This window comes from Phyllostomus hastatus, unplaced genomic scaffold (assembly GCF_019186645.2).
Source record: "Phyllostomus hastatus isolate PE091 unplaced genomic scaffold, TTU_PhHast_1.1 phas_contig_58, whole genome shotgun sequence".
In the NCBI taxonomy this organism is placed as follows: Eukaryota; Metazoa; Chordata; class Mammalia; order Chiroptera; family Phyllostomidae; genus Phyllostomus; species Phyllostomus hastatus.
Genome location: NW_025333916.1, coordinates 10,718,938 through 10,736,977, shown reverse-complemented (window position 1 = coordinate 10,736,977; position 18,040 = coordinate 10,718,938). Strand labels below are relative to the sequence as shown.

Below are 18,040 nucleotides of genomic sequence, written 5' to 3'. Positions count from 1 at the left end.
CAAATGTATGGATTTATAACTATGTAATTACACATCTTTATGAAGAACATACTTGGTAACAGAATAACATAATGGCTATTGACTACTATGCATTTTCTGCTCAGTTACTCAATACCATGAGTGTATGTTTTATTTCTGGCAAATTCTGTTTTGTGCTTTCTACAATGCCTCTGAAAATGTCTACTGTAATTAAGCCTTATAATAACTGCTTCCCATAAGCAGCCAGAACTTGATGTCTGTTCATAAAGAAGTAATGGAACTTAATATTTAAGCAATGAAGACATGTATAAAAAAGACATTTTTCTCTTACTTTAATATTTAAAGCTTGTCATTTGAAAACTGAGTTTTCCACTGTTTGAATGGCTCTTGATAATGACGAAGCAACAGGGTCGTGGTAAGTTAGCTAGCAATCATTTGAAATTGGAGTGCCTTGCCATTTCCCAACAATCAGCTTTCATCTTTGACCTATCAAAATAACACGTGAACTGGGTAATCCGCCTTTTGTAAGGTGCACAGACCCTGTTGTCGCTCCTGGTTTTGTGAATCGCCTCTGTAATCTGGCTTGATTTCCTAAAGATGACAGATCTCGGTGAACAGTCAGGCTTTGCTGAGTGCAAGGCAATCCACGCGCCCATGAGATTAATGTACAGTGCTGGGGACGGGGATCTTAATCACCCATCCTTCCACGTGCAGCACACAGGCTGAACATCAGTGAGTCGATCTTTGCATTGTGTCCAACCGCTCTATTCATAAAACGAATATGTGCACTTTTATAAATTTTAGTATTAATTTGCTGTGTTTTCTCAGAGGATGTGCTTTTGAAAAATAAGTAGAACTTTATTGATAATCTCTCTAAAGTCCACACTGTGACCCTTAATTGCATATAAAATTCTTCCATGCTGTTTTGAATCATGTCCCTGAAGCCAGGGTTCTCTATTTAGTATTCTATTTTGTGTTAGGGTTCTCTATTTAGTATTCAGGGTTCTCTATTTTGTTGTTTTAGGTAGCACAAGTGTTGCTGCACAGATATTTCCCCATTTTTTGTCACTTTCTGAGATTTCAAAGACTCAAGATATACCGCACGTAGAATTGGGAAATAAAACCACAAAATATACTACAATAAACAGAAGAAAGTTTTGAAATATAATGTTAACATAGGCAAAGAAGTTATTTAGCTTGTTTTTATTTAAAAGAAATTTAAACGTAATGAGTCACTTATGAAAAAAGATTTGGCTGTAATATAATGTTATTGATTTGGTAAACTGAGGGATAAGGAAGAAATTCATAGAAACCTGAAAAATATAAAACATGATGCTTTTTCAGGATTCAATTTTGAATCATTAGGTGGCCTTTTTTCTCTATGGGAATGAACCATTCCCCTCAAATTCTGAAAATTGAACATGTTTACAAAGAAGAAAAGAGGCAAGATTCAGTAAAGTTCTTATTATTTACATTTCATGTATTTAATGTGAATATGTTTCTATGCTGAACAGTTAATATACATGATTGCATACTTCTAAAGTGTGAATAGCTCAGGAAAGGTGGAAGATTGACTTTTTATCCTAAAGTATCCATTTTTTATTTAACTGAAGAAACAAATTATTATTTAATAAAAGTTACCTCTAATATTTTCTTTCACTATATTCCACATACATACATGGGCATGGGCATATAGATAGTGTAATTAATGAAGTGAAATACCGTCTTCAATAAGAAGTCTGGAAAATATGCCATAGATACTTCAAAGTTGTGTGAATTACACTAGTAAAAAAACAGTAGATTTTTATAAAGTTTAGTAAAATTTAAAGTAAAGATAACTGCTAAATATCATCTCTTTAACCTGACTGGTGGACCATATTTTAAACAAATATTGAGTTTAAAGTTTGTTTTGACAGAAACTTTCAGAATTGAGTTAGAATTATAATATATAGCCAAATCTACTTTCCTACAAATAGAAGATATTTTAGAAATTTTTTCCTCTTGAAATAGGAGATTAGATATGTATATTTCATTTTACCTGTCAATTACTGAACCACTTGCTTTAGAACTACAACTTCTTTTAACTTAATAAATAATTTCATGCATATACTGGGAGACAGTACTATGGTTTATTAACTGTATTATATTTAACCAAACTGATGAAGAAACAGAAATACTATTTGTACCATATTGACACATACTGAATGTTTTTAAAGACTAGCCAAAACTGACATTATTTTAAAAATTAAATAAGAAGTTTTATCTTCAAATTAGAAATTGTTAATCTATTTAAAGCTAAAATTAGTATTCAATTAAGAGGTTAAACGGGGTTCACAGGTGGTCACATTTCCATGTCTTAGCAAGTCTCTAGGGATTGAAGTTATTACACTCTACATAAACATCTTTACTCTGCAACCACGGTTCCATTGCAAGGTGCCAGTGAAGAAGAGACTGGTCATTCTTTTCAGCTGGTATAATGAGGCGGCTGGAGTTTCCTTTATAGCACTTAGAAGATATATGCAGTCACTAGCCATTTCACAAGACAGTTACTATTAGAGTTAGTTTCAGATTCACAATAGTAAAACCCACTTTGTGTCAAAGCAGTTCTCCACTGAGAACCAGTTAAAGAACTGGCAGACAGCCCGATTCTACTTATTATACTGTCAGCATTTACATATAAAGGTATTTCCTACAAAAGACACATTCCTAAATTGTGAAGAAAAATAATTTTTCCCAAAAAATAACTACTGGAACTAGAATAGTCAGAAATGTTTGAAATATAAATTTCCTTTAAGAATTAATAGCCATATTCTGGGAAGGAGATAACATTAATAATAAATATAAATACTTGCTTAGTATTTAATAATACCATAAACATTGTGCCATATCTATATATACCTCCTTTGTGCCAAACTTTATCACTGAGTTTGTTAACTTTCATCCAAAGTCCAAACAGAAGGCAATTTAAGTGACTTAACCTTGTTTGTTTTAAAACAGCTATGTATTTGACTTGACCTAAGCAGCAATGCCTGTGCTGAAATGCCAACACTAATTGTAAAATGTATAGACTACCACGGCCAGGGTGTTACTTTTTGTCCACACCAATTAAGAAGCCCCCCCATCAAGCCAGCACTTTGGTAAGAGAAGGAGATGCACAAAGGTATTCTCTGACAGACAGCCATGCTTTAGCTCAAACTAATCCCAAGAATTAGCAGCTCGGAAGCATAACCCAAAGCAAATCAGTCTTGAGGGAACTCAGAGGAGCATCTCTCCACGGTGAACTAAAGGCTGAATCTTAAGACACGTACTTCAAGGTCAAAGACCATTCCGTGAAAAATTAAAATCTGCCAGGCTCCACACACTCCACCATATCAAACATGCTAATGATGTGAACTAACTTCATGAAACTTTAAACACATTGATGTGACAAGAACAAGTCAGGAGTGATTTCAATAACTGATGGCAAACGGATAAGACTATCTAAAAAGTTACTTTTCGCAAAAGGCAAGGAAATCATGGAATCTAACGAAAAGAATGCACAACAGCCCTCAACTTCAGCCTCCAAAAAGGCACAGGGATAGACCCAGTGCTGTGTAATATACTGATGCAGATTTCAGAGACAATACCTCAGGCTATTTCTATTTTCCTCGAGAAATGTCAGAGGTACTTACATGAAGGAAGACCAGATCAGATTAGTCCTTGGGATATTTTCCTTTCTTAAGAGAGAGAGAGAGAAAAAAAAAAACAACAACCAATAATCTTTACTTCGTCCAGCCTTGAAGTGCTTCTCCACCTGATTCAAACATGCAGCCACGGCGACCCACACAGAATCTTCAAAGTCAATCCAATAGCAGCCCGAAGATGTCTGGGTGTACGCGTGTGCTCAAGTGTCTGTGACTGCGAGCAGAGCAAGCAGAGAGCTGGAGATGATGTGTGTGTATGCGCGCGGCCTCGGAGAGAGCGCGCGCGGGGGGGGGGGGTAGGCGCGCGCGGGGACGCGCATTCGCGCGCGAGCTGAGGCCACTTGGAGGAGGAGGAGGAAGGAGAGGAGGAGGAGGGGAAAGTGGCTCTTAGCGGCCAGCCGATTAAAAGTAACCAGACTCGTCCAGAAAACTGCGTCCAGGAAGGAAGTGACAGAAGACGAATGGGAAAAGGAGAGCCGCTCACAGCCTTTGAAACGTCGCGTAAAAAAGGCGGGGGTAGGGGGGAGTGGTGGAAGGATATTGGGAAGGGAGGCGGGGGTGGCAGGGAAAACCGAGCACACAGGCTTGGGGTTCTAAGCAGCACGAACCATGAAGTGCCTCTGGTCTTCTTTTTCTCCTTTATTTTATTTTGTCCTTGCTTTTGCCTTTGCCTCACTCTGCCTTTCCCTTCTGTCTTTCTGTCTCCCTCACAATCCCAAACCGTTGACTCTCTCCTCGTGAGCTGGAGAAATCATCAGTTTCACTCTTGCAAAAGGGGGGCGGGACTAGACCTCGGAGCATTTTAATAAAACAAACGTACAGCAATTCGCTCCTCACCCCTCCAGTCTCAACTAGATTGATAAATTACTCCACTACACTACTTTAATTATGTATATGGTATGCAGAATAAATCACTGAACATCAGTACCTCAATCAAGCACTTTTAAATGATAATTGCATCTTGGTGAATCAATCTTTCCATTCCTGACATTTTGCTAATTTTAGTTTTACGGTGGGGTAACGGCACATGCCATACGCAAACCTAATGACAATTCTTTATTGCACGAAATGAAGACAACACCGCGAGCAGCGGATCCCTGCTCACTGCCTGGGGGCGCCTAGGACTCTCGGAAAACCAAGTCACCAGCGGCTGCTGCGCGCTCGCTCCCCGGGGACGCTGTGAACCAGCCAGCAGGAAAGTCCTTCTAAAATCGGGATCTTTCCTCTGACCAATAGGAGCGCCACCCTAATAGTCGCTCCTGTGACTTTTCCCCGGTTTGGAGACGCGTTAACCACATCATTCTTCCACCGTCCGAGCGCTCCTGTGTTACTTACGCATTGAAGCCACTGTCCAGGATGCTTGCAGCACTCGATTCCAGCGCGCTTTTCCTGCGTGCCCAGAATACGCGGTTTTCGGCCCTGAGAGGTTGGAGGGCTAGAAAGTTAGCCTAAATGCTTCTCAAGTGTTACTAATGTACAAAATAATAAAATAATTACATTTGAAATCTCGACCTCATCGAAGGGCCATGAACTTTCTAATCAGTTTGGAAATATTTACCACAGCGGCAGCCTCCTCAGATATTTTCCCCTTCCCTCCTCCCACTCTATCTCTTCCACACCTCATTGGATTTTATCCAGGGCATTCACAAGTAAACCAAATCAACTTCCCAAATGCATTAAGCTTCCCTATCCGATCGCTGATGACTTCACTTATCCTGAAGAGTTTCAGCTGCACAGGAAGCAGAAATAGAGACTGATAAGGAAGATACTACTTACGTTCAAGTTTAAAAAATAAGTTAATATTAAAGATTTAGGAAAGGTTACTAGGGATTGGGTACCTCCCTTCCCTAGCCAAATTACACCACGCCCAATAAAACCAAAGATAAAATACAGCAATCCTAACACAACGGTGAAGACAAGATTGCATGCCTGTATTACTGCAGGTTATGTAAAATGTTTCGAAGTAAAACATTTTAAAAGATAGCAGGGAAAATACACTGAGAAAATAAAAACATGGAATATTCAAGAGTAGACAATAGGAGTATACTGAAATATCTAGCTAATTAAAGTTATTTCCTCACTTTAAAAATTCCTTTCAGCACTGTGTATTTAACCCAATGACTAGTTGCATTTCCTCTTAAGTCCTGTACTGTGCCTCTAGACTATTTTAATGTGGGAGGAGAGTGTGATTCAGAAAGCCTCCTCCTTCATTGTTGAGGCTATTTGATGTGAGTAGCTTTTCTCAGAACAGTAGGTTCAACATTTAAGCCTGTGCCCCAAGGCTTTACTTGAAAGGAGAAGGTTGATTTTACAGGCAAGTACAACTATATCTGAATACTCTTCAGGCTTCTGGCTCATCACTATCAGCATAGCTAAGATGAAACTCTTGCTTTTACTATAGGAAAGCATGGCAAACTGTCACAAAGCAAGAACCATTTGAGATAGTATCATTTATTTGAAATTGGTATCCACAATATATGCTTGCTTGTTGGTTTTTCATCTAGTGAGTTTGCCAGTACTATGAATTCATTTTAATAATATGGCAAAGGTAATCTGTTTTAGGTTTTCATTTAAGGTACACCTACAAATTCTAAAATATACAAAAGTTTTAAGGTGTATTGACATTTTGAATACTAAGATGCATCTATATATGATGGTAAAAATGAATTTTTTTCCAGATTCACAAACGTCCTAACAAAACAAACCATTTGCAGAAACATCTAAGTTTATTGCAATAATGCCTGAAATTATTGTAGTAAACCCTTAACAGTCTATTTCACATGAGCAAATAGACATAGGCAATTCATGACTTTCAACCATACTATTTATGATGGATCATAGGGAGTTTTATCACAGTATACTTCAGTTTTATATTGTTTTCTTTCAAAAAGAAACTATCTTAACTTTTATCATTTTTAAGGATAATTTCACAATAAACATTTTAATAAGCCTATAATTATCAGTGATAGTACAAGCATTCAAAAATATATATAACTTCACACTGTGGATAATTTGAAAATAATTTGGATCTGGAATATATTTCAACTGGCCTTCTAAAATACAAGATATTCCTCTCAGAAGACTTAGTTCTTAATTATGTGTGACCCTAAGTTGATATTAGCATTAGTTTCTTTCCCATGAGCTTTTATGGTTGAAGCGGTACAACCATTTCTGTACAATAAAGTTATACAGAAATATACAATAGAATCATCTGGGATTTAAAATTATTCATTGGTAATCTACAAAGTGGTTAATCCAAAATGTGCTTTATATTCTTCTTTAAATATTTCAGGGCTTAAAAATTCATCCTTATCCTTGCCACCTAATGGTACTCGGCTAGGATAAGAATAATTTCTGGTGTATGAAGAAGATGGTACTAGGTATTAGGAAGCCTGGATTCTCTGGTTCAAGATTGGTACCTTGAATGTGTTTTGTTTTGTTTTGTTTTGTTTTCCTCTCATCTCAGTTTGCTTATGCATTAAATGACTTTTCCAGTCTATTACAGTTCTATGATTGCAAAGTAGAAAATTCTTATACCCTTTAAAGCCAATCAGAAACTTGAGGCCTATACTGTTAAGTAAAAGGTGACACTCCCTTTAAGAGAAAATGATGTCTGGGATTGATGCACTACTGAAACCGGCTTTCTCCCCCCAGCCACCAACTATTTCCTTCATTAAATAATTATTATGTTTTCTTATACATGTAAATAAATATTAACTTGATTTTCCCACAAAATAATTATTAACATATTAAAAGTGCCACAGAAGTTCCAGACAGCATGATCCTCAGGATTTATAGTCTAGGGAAAGCTAATGTCTAATTTCTCTTCAGGGTTGCACACCAATTTACTCCATCCTCCTCTCTTCACTACTTCCCTGCATTGAATCAGCAGTCTACTAAAACCTCATGCACTGGGTCTGCCTGCTTTTAAGCTTGGCCCACACTGGGTGTAGCTCTTGAAGTGAGCTTTAAAAAAATTATTTTAAAGTAAGCTGGATTGTTGCCACAGAAACCTACTTTAAGATGAAGAAAAGCCTTTAGATTAATCTACCTCTCGAGACTGTTCAACTATATGGTATACTGTATAGTATTCAATTGTACAGCATACTTGCAACACAGACCCAGTAGTTCCACGTAGGAGTGCAGGAAAACATGAAAAATAGTAAGATACAAATTCCAATAGCATTAAAAGTGTTACTTTTTTAATAGTGAAAGAAGACATGAACAATTTCCCTGAAATGGATTAATTGTAAAAGGGACTTGAAAGGATAGGCCCTGAAAGGCAACATGAGCTTTACACAAAATGCTTATCATACAAAGCATATAATGGTTTTATAACTCTTTATCACTTTTATACATGTCTATATCACAAATACCTAGTGACAAAGATTTTGCAGGTTTGCCTTTAGGAGTTATTGTGTGGGAGGTGATATAACAAATGTGAAGCACTCACCACATGCACAAACAGTCATTTGCCTTCCATTCTTCACTTCATCTCTTCATAGAAGTTACTTCACAGTTTGCAACTCTTTGGCACCTGGAAATATGTAAGTACAACAAGGTATACAGTTTAAACAATGTTAAAAGAATGTTGATGTTGAAGTACATTTGAATAAATTTATTTTTGAAAATTCTAATCCGAGGAACATTAATGTTAATTCTAGTATTAAACCAAATGAATGTGTATTAAATATAAAGGAAGTAAAGTTATCATTAAATTGTGGTTATATGTATAACCTTTAAGATAAATAGTGCCAACTATCTAAATTTCAAAAATTCTTCAGGTATAGCTTTATCGCATGCACAGTATATACCATATGGACTGCTTATGTTTGAGAATCTGCAACATACAAAGGATTTGTTATTCCAAGCCAAGGTGTAATCATATCTTTTATAGCTAGAGATGCTACATTTTTTGTACCTTTAATTTTGTATCTAATAAAGAACAACAAGGAAGATAGTCAAATCCATGAATCCCAAGTTAACCAAATTTGTCAAATTGGGATACTAAAGTTGCAAATGAAGTTGCTGAATGGGCTTAGTGTTTATACCTTGCCTAAAGGCCAGTTTCCAACACTTTGGGATTAATGAGGTAGATTCAGTGCCCTTTATGAATTCTATTACCAAAAGTACCTTATCTTTCCAAGCACTGTTTAAGTGCACGAGCACAAACACCCCTGTGTCCTCATCTGTTTGGAACTAGCTGTCTATGACTTTGTGAACAAATAATGAACTTCTTCCTTGCCTTCCGAATGGGTCCTGTCCTCCTGACCTTCAGACATATCAGACCGTGATGTCAATATCTATCCTCTCATTTGTTATTAGCAAGAAGACTTTTCAACTTAAGTCATTAAGATTTATGAAATCTCTGTGTTTGGTTTGACACCCTAAGATTTATTTTTATTTTTAAGTTGCTTCGGAGTCAAGGACCAGTGAAGAACTTTGGCCACTTTTATTTCAGGACTGTTAGCTGAGTTTATTCTTTTAGGCTCAGGCCCACAAGTCTCAACTTGGTGACTGGGAGTTGGTCCCAGGTGTCCTGGTGAATTCCCTTTTCCCTGAATCTGCTTGGTTTCACAGTCTATTAAGTTGGGATCTTTATACACATCTCCCAGGGCCTTTTCACATTACAGAAATGCAATCTTCATGAAACAATATCTGAGAGATATGTTAAGGTTTTTAGAAATGCCACCACAAATTATGATACATTTCTTCCTTTTCTGGGATCAATGTGCCCAAATAAGGTTTGGTCAGTAATTTGCTTGTGAATGTGTGGCTGATTAAAAAGTATCCATATACAAGGCTAAATTTAATGGACTTTACTTTTACCTACAAAATTGTTAAATGTTCATCTCAACATTGATTCCATCCCATTTCTTGAAATATCACAGGAACCTTCAATTCAAAGAATGGATTTTCACACTTCCTCTTCTATTTCTTCTAGATACCTCTCTCTGTGTGTGCCCTTTATTTTTTAAAAGGTCTTTACCGGGATCGGGTGGGGGTTAAAAAAAACAAAAACCAAAACTCCTCTTGCGTTTTGGTGCCCACTTCTTTGTCTGTAAAGCAGAGGGCTGGGATTCAGTCCCAATGGCCCCTTAAATACCCAGAAGGGGGACGCCTCTGGTTTCAGCAGCTCACTCCCCAAAGTTATTGATTGCAGGCAGCAACAATCCCTCCATGTGATTTTTGTGGAAAGTGAATCCGCGCTTTCTGGGCGTTCAGCGGAGGCACAACAGCCACAACGCCACCCAATTATTATGGGTCCTCCCCTGAATGCCGCGCTCAGTACCTTTATATTCCGTTCTGCCCGGCTCTGCTTTCCACCCCCCTTCCTCCTACTTTTCTCTTGGAAGAAGGAGTTCATGGGCGGAGGCTCCTTCCCTTCAGGGAGTGCTTCCAGAGTTCGGAGGCAGCTAGTAGGGGGTGAGTGGGCCACGTGTGTGCGCAACGGGCGAGGAGCAGGCGGGTTTGGAGCCCTTCTGGGGGCCTGCTGGGCCTGGGCACACAGAGGGGGGTTGCCTCTTGGCGGCGTGGGTAGCAGGTTGTGTCTAGAGGGGCGATTTCACAGCTTGTGGTGAAGCCGCGGGCGGTTGGGTGAAGAGGCCGCGTGGTGGGTTCTGGGGAATGGAGGAGGGCGCAACAGTGATGTTTTGGCTTTAGAAACGGGCGGTGTCGGTGTCAGGGGAGTTGTCTGCTGGTCTGGTTTGGTGATCTTGGGCATATTTTCTTTAGTGAAAGACGACTTTGAAGAGCTGGAGACGAGCGCAGAGCCACGCACATAATGAACACCCACACACCGTGTACAAAGCGCTGGCACGCGGGCCGCTAACAGCGGCACAAGCTTCTCGAAGTGCTCCTAGCATTTTGCGAGCCTGGGACAGGAAGACTGGCACCCGCAGGTCCAGCTGCCACCCTGTCCCACACCAGCCAGCCTCGTTTTTCACCAGACAAGCCAATAGGAAAGGGCGGGGTCCCGGAGCTGGATTCTATAGCCCAAGCTCTTAGGGTCTTCAGGATTATTTAAAAAAACTAACTGCCAACAGCTGGCTCTGGCAGTTAAGCTGCCTCGGTGGGTTTGTGCGCGTTTTGGCTAGGGAAAGGCCACAAACTCAACAAGAAAAGAGCTGCTAGGGAGAACCCCACCCCCTCAACTTCCCTTCGCCTTCCATCCTCCTTTATTTTTTAGCACGTGAGAACAGTGCGGCGGATCTTTTGCAAAAATGCCATCACAGCCTGTGCTGTTCTTTGACCTGTGTGTGCAACAGTACTAAGGGTACCAATCGTAGTGGAAAGATCAGAGCTCTAAACGCATTCTAGAGTACTCTGCTGAATAAATCAAAGGTGTCAAATGTTTACAACTGCCATGTTCTTAAAGCTATAAGCTGCTACCAATTGTACACAGTAGTCATATGTAGCTTTTAAAGTTTAAATTAATTAAAATTAAGCAAAATTTAAAATTGAGTTTCTCAGTTACACTAGTCACATTTCAAGCACTCAGTAGCCATGGGCGGCTAGTGGCTACCTTATTTGACTGCAGTGTTGACAGTTTTTCTATCTTTGCATAAAGTTCCATTGGAGTGTGCTGCTATAGAGCTTTAAATGAATAACCTGCTTTATGACACCAGCCAGACACATCGGTACTTGTGTTTCTTGGCACCAGTGTGAAAAGTTTTAAAGTCAGAATTTCAGTATTTTCTTGCTGAAAGAGATACTAGGGAACACTGCACAAGCACCTGATTTTTTACAAGGAAGGTGAGTGTGGCCCAGAGCAGTTAAGAGCTATGCCCCTAAATAAGGCTGTAAATTTGGAAATATGAAAAAGTCACCTGACAGTGTCTAGTATGTTTTGTGCTACACTAGGGCACCTTGCCAGTGGTTCTCTAGGCAAATGAACTCTACAGTTGACCTGGCCTAAGATTTTAGATAGAAATACTCATTTACAAGAGATAATACTTCTTACCATTCATTCTTCTAAGAAGAAATTCCATTTGGAAAACCATTGTCTGTCAAGCTAAAAGTGTCTATTATGGGTGGTGTCATAGATTGCCTTTTTAACGAGACCAGTTGGGATAACATCATGCTTACTTACACTTAAAAAATTCTGAGGAAATGGAATTACTCTTTTAAAGTAAGAGCCAGAAGGCACTGATAAGATCAGGGAACAAAGGTAATGCATAAGGTGAGAATTATTAGCAAAGCATAATCTTCAAATTCTATGAAGATATTATTAGATACATTGATTATATCAATGACTGATATTACTAGGATGAAATTTGACCAGAAGTGTTAATAACATGAACAAAGCTTAATTATATATTATACTATCTGAGACATATAAGGCAATAAAATGCATCATAAAGATTTAGAGACAAAACATTAACTTTCTAACTTCAATGTTTTGCTTGTTTGAGTGATTGATTTTTGTAATGATTATCCCCTATATTTCTTGTTATTCGGGGGTGAAATTTTTGTTATTAATTCTGGTCATTTAAGGCAATGAGGTTTTATGTTAACCTTTGGTGGAGGACCTTTAAGTATTGGAATAGGAGAACTCATGAACAATAAATAATTTTAAAATAGCAGCAGTAAAATGGATTTTAAAGCTTGATTTCCCCTAAGCTGAAGCATATTTGAATTATTGTCTTTATTTCTCTTATTAATTTATAATTGCATGTGGTTCAAAGCAGAAAGGCTTCTTCCCATTCCCCCTGAAATCTAATAACCTAAGAGAAAATCTTTTAATTCTTCAAGTGCTTTCAGATATGCTACACTAAGGCCTCAATCTCTCCATGGCTGACTACTGAAAAGGTTGGTTTGTGCAGGAAGCAGTATGTGGCCCAAAACTCTATGATTGTGCATAAGTTATTGATCCTTCCTTTGCCTCAGTTTCCTCAACTATATAAAATTTGGAACATAAAGTACTGCCCTCAAGCCTTTGTTATGAGGAATTAAACCAGTTACTGAGTGTAGGCACAGGGCTGGGAAATTGGTTAAATGCAGTAAAACTTAGCCATTTTTATCCTCCTGCAAAGAAATTCTACTTCTATATCATTAAGTCCTATATTCACTCATACTGGACCTGTCACAACAGAAAAGTTGAAGAAGTGAGTTGTTAGAGGGTTGGGAATTGATTCAGGATGAGAACTGTTCCTGAGTGTCACCTTTAAGAGATAGGGATCTCTTCAATCCTAAAATTCCCTGATTTAATGGGTAGAGACTGTCTCATTTCCCTTTCACAGGCATGGTACCTCCTGAATACTTTCAAGCTAGTTCTCGTTCTCTCTCTCTCCCTCTCTCTCTCTCTCTCTCTCTCTCTCTCTTTCTTATTTATTCTTGAGGGATGCCCCCTTGTACTCGTTAGCTGCTGGTCATTGCAAAGGCCTTGGAAACTCCAGGCTCATCCTCTTTTCACCCTGGTTGACCTTTGGAATGCTGTTGTGAGCCAAGAAGACATTGATATCTTCAGTCTCCTGCTAACTTGAATTCTTTAGGGCAGAGCCTGCTCAGATTATCTCCTGATGTCATTCCAAATGTCTGATGGCCATCTATGGCAACAGTGCTGGGCAGTGGCTGTTAGGAAGGGGCAGTCCATGGAATGATTGCCTAACAGAGCATTCTGTGCAAGAGGAACCTAGAAGTAGTTTTCTATTGGACACATAATCAACATCACAGCTAGGCCTAGGGACTGTTTGCTGCTTTTTGAAAAATAAAAGTCATAGACATTTTTCATTTTTGGTTTTAGTAAAGTCTCACTTGGAACATGTATGATTCCTATATCTGGTAATCATGCTAACTATCCCCATTAAGAATACCAAATTAAGACAAAAAGAGTCTAGGAAGGAGATAATAAAGCCACCACACTGCAAAATGTACCTTGTTTTCTCTCTATCTGTAGGTTATTTTTCAAATGATGGTATTTAACTTAGCTGAGAACTTAATAATTTTTAAATATTTTATTTGTAATGTAAAATGTTAAAACAGTAGAATATAACATTTTAATTTTTCAAGAAGGCAACATCATGCATAGATTTATATGATCCCAACACATAATTATACCCACATTCTAATTTACTATGAATAGAGAGAATTAATTTTTATTATTTGAAATGAAGGCTCTAAATTATTTTGGAATATGGAGAAAATTAAAAGTAGCATGTAATAAGACTCTTAGATTTAAGTCAGTGATTAAACTATTTTTTTAGCCAGTGTATATAGTTCACTGAGTCAAAAATCCAAAGCAAAATAGTCTAATACCCTGTAGATGATTTTTAAAACTAAATTTGCAGTTACATATTTCTATATTAATAATATTCATATCTGTAATGCAGTGATACTTATAGTATATGTGAAAACCTAATACTATCATATTAAAATGTGGGTTGAAAGAAATAGGTTCAAAGTACTTAACATTTAATGGCCACTCACTTGTCAGTGTTGTATTAACTGCTTTAATTAATTTAATTGCATTTTATTAACTGCCTTATAAACTTTATTTCTTCTTATTGAAACAACAACCTTTCAGACAGGCACTACTATTCTCCTCATTTTTCTGGTTTTAAAAGCTAAACCTCAGACAGGTGGTACTACCTGCCCTGGATTACATTGCTCGTAAGTGTGAGATGAAGGAAACGGCAGCAGGTGTGTGTCCAGCAGATGCCCTCAGCTGTGATGCTGCACTGCTTCCTGGTACTCACAGCCTGGGCTCACTTACAGGGATGATGTAAGCTGGACATGATATAATCGATATTTCAGAAATACCTGTTTAAACATGTTATCTTCTTCAAGGTAGAAACTTTAGGAAGTTATTTGCTTGATATTTGTGTAAGCCACATCTCTTTTGAATTTGCCATGCAGTCTTAAGACTAGTCTTATGGTTGGCAAATCTTCATGATTAAAGATGAATTTGTTGGTGAAACTAAATCCAGATCAAATGTAGTGAGCAAGTGCTTGATAACAGCTACAACATCCATACAAAACAGCAGATTATTGGATATCTGGTTTATACATTGACTAATTGCAGATATAAAAAGGGCATTTCAAGGGCATCTCTGATAAGAATGTGTAGCCTCTAAGGAGACAGTTTGCTGAGTAACACTTTTAAAAGGTCTGATAGTTTTCTAAAACATCCGTTTCACTAATTAAAAGTTGTACATCATGCATGAATATTGTGGGAAATACCTTTTCAAAGAATGTGCAACAGGCACAGCAGGGTAAATCAGAGACCCTGGTTTAGAATCCAGACTCAGACACTTAATAACAATTTGACCTTAATTTCCTAAATGTCCTCACTGTAGAATGAGTTAAGTGGCAATAGCTACCCAGGATGGTCATTTTAGTGAGAGGAGGACAAGAAGTTGTACTTGCATAGCCACTTAGTGCCAGGCATGTAGAAAACACTCAGTAAATGTTAGCTATTGTTGTACTATTGCATGTTTAAGGACTATCCCGTATTTCTGAAAAATATCTCAATGTCTCAGTTACCTAACAACAGTTTAGATGGTTTCCTTTCCATCAGTTTACATGATTCAAAGTGGTTTTTGTTTTGTAAAAGAGCATTTTATATTTGACATAAACACAAAATGTATTTGTTATATATATATATATATATATATATATATATATATATATATATATATATATAATGCCAAGAAGTCTTACATTTTAGGATTGCCAATTTACATTATCCTTGTCAGTGTAATATCCTTGCCCATATAATATTATTTTTAAAGAAACTTTTTTGTATTCATATTTGATTCTTGTCAGACTTATGAAAAAAATTTTATAATCATTTGCCCAGAATAAAGCTAAAAGATTTTATTTTTTAGTTATATCAGACATCTTCTAAATTGCTTATTGATTATATAATCTCACACTTAAATTTAAGGAACCTTAGCATAATATAGAATTAGTGGCTTCCTATTAAATCTGAGTTTTTAATTCCTTCTAAATTGGTATTATCTGTGTGGTACAGGCAAAACTGTAAGGTTACTGAAGCTTGTTTATATGTCATCAGCTTCCCTGTTCTCACCTTCAGCTTGTCCTCTTTTTTCTCTGGCACACTGCACTCACCCAGCAGCAATCTTTAAAGTCAATAACAAGTCTTCATTGAGTGTCTCTACCTCCTCACCGCTTTTCATGGATGTGACCTACAAGGTCCTTTCATTCCCCATCAGCTTCTTCGTAGTTCAGAATTCTCCTGGACTATGTCCTATCAGAGGAGCCAGTCACTCCAACAGCTTGCTTCGTGACGCATTGTAACATATAACTTCTTTAAATGAACTTCTCTTCAAAAGTTTTCTGAAAAAGTTCAAATCCAAAGGAGTGTCCATGGCTACACAAATTCGACAAATCCCCTGCTGTGTTGGTCAGGAGAGGCCTTGGGAAGGAGTCTTTTGGCATGTCCCTGGTCCCTTACCAACTGCAGTCACTCCATTGGCCAACACATAGGTAAGCCCTGGGTACAAGTCCATGGGAAGCCTGCCTCTTACTTGAAAAAGAAATTTTACTGTTTTTGAAGAGTCTGGGATTGGAAGATGAGCTCTCTATCAGCAAAATATCATGATGCTCCTTGAAAATATGTCTCCTTATATTTTGTAAAATATCATACACTTTAATACCTGTGTTGTAGTTTCTTTTTATTTCCTCTTTGCATAAGAGGCACATGTGTTGCTGCATGTTCCTTGTGCCACAGCTACTACGTGTTGTCACTTGGTCTCATCCTGTGTGCATCCCACTCTGTTCTCCCCACCCCCAAAGCCACCCCAGGTATAATTAGTGATTACTTCTCCAGAAACATCTTGAAGGGGATATAAACACCCTATGAGGACAATATGTGTTGCTTCCCGGATGAAGGAAAGAGTTTGGAAAAGCTGGGTAGAAGTTCAAGGTTGGAGGGCAAAATGCTTTCTTCCCTTTATCTCCTCTGTTAAATTGCTGATAAAGCATCTCCCTGTGTGCAAAGATGGGCACATAAACATGTCCCAAGTTTGTATAGCATTAAACCTGTAACTACAGAGTATCCACGTCAAATGGAATGCACTTCATATTAGAATTATCTCTCTGAAGAGAATCGGAAATGGAGAAACATGGTTCTAAGTAACAGATTTTGAATATTACTTAAGGAGGAGTAAGAAATATTCTACAAGTTTCTTGTTCCTGCTCACCCTCTTTCGTAATGGTTAAATACCTAATTAATAGATTTACTCCCATATTTTCCATTTTCTTGATTTTTCTTCTTTTATTCCCTTCCTTCCCTCATCTTTTCTGCTCTATCGTTAGTTGTAAATTTCTTATATTCAGTTATACACTCAGTATACTAAGTTACACACACTTACACACAAACAACTGCTTATCAACAATTAATCAGAATCTTTTTCACTGCTTTGGAAGTTACATTTTCTGTTTCAGACCATACAATATTGTTAATAATATTTTTCCATTTATCAGAATCACTTCAAAATAAAACACTGCTAACAAAGGAGCTTATTTCTAAACAATTGATATATCCTATAGACGATAGAGTTTTTGAGTTTCTGTGATTATTTTTGTTATTAATCATTATAATTACTCTTTGATTGCAATGATGATAAACACACAGCAAATAAGACGTGTGTGTTGTTTATCTATTATTTGAAAAGGATTTATGTTTATCCATCTACACATTCTTACCTCAAATTTATATAGCTATAAGATTCTATTTAGTGCAGCCAATGGCCACAAAATAACTCCCACACAGGAGAATAAAGCCTGTGGTTTCCCTTACATTATTGCTAGTCTGTAACCTCTTGAACTGTCTAGGTCAGTGATGATCGAATATTCTAAAACTTGCATGTGTATGTATACTGACTTTCATAACTACTGTCTATACTGTTTTTTCAATGACATTCCTAAAGAGTCAGTTTAAACCACTTTTCATATTGCAAGCTATATTATTTAGTGCCTGAAACTCAAGTAGTACTTGGGAGTAATTTTTGGCTTATAACTAGTATTGGGTGAACCTTATTATTTCTCCATCCACATAAAAATAATTTCAACAAATGAACTATTTAAGTGCTAGTTTTCTTGTTATTTTAGGGGAGAATTGACCCTCTTAAATGTAAAAAGACTCTTGGAAGGATAGCACAGCCTAGTGTAGAGGAAAGTTTATCAGAATTCCTAAAGTTTATCCAGATTCCTGGGCCCCACCTCAGGACCACTGACCGATAGTCTCAGGAACCTGCAGTGTAACTAGTTTCCAGGGTGTTTCTAGATACATTTTGCTTGCAAGCCATTGTCTTAGGGTAAGAGTAAGCATAAGACTTGCAAAGGCCTTCACATTTAGTAAACTTGACTTTGTGAACACTTTTAAACATATGAAGAATGAGAGTTCAAAATGA

General features: G+C 37.5%; 1 protein-coding gene across 13 annotated transcripts in view; it reads right to left on the bottom strand.

Moving 5' to 3' along the window:
* MEF2C (myocyte enhancer factor 2C) overlaps positions 1 to 18,040 on the bottom strand; it is a 161,730-nt gene that overhangs the window by 137,590 nt on the left and 6,100 nt on the right. For 9 of the 13 annotated variants that reach the window (XM_045847771.1, XM_045847785.1, XM_045847788.1 and 6 more), the window contains exon 2: positions 8,116 to 8,199. The gene's annotated coding sequence lies outside the window, so the exon portion shown is untranslated. Of the gene's footprint in view, positions 1 to 3,650; positions 3,858 to 4,997; positions 5,082 to 8,115; positions 8,200 to 18,040 lie in introns of those variants that run through there. The other 4 variants (XM_045847774.1, XM_045847776.1, XM_045847772.1 and 1 more) reach the window with 2 other exon arrangements.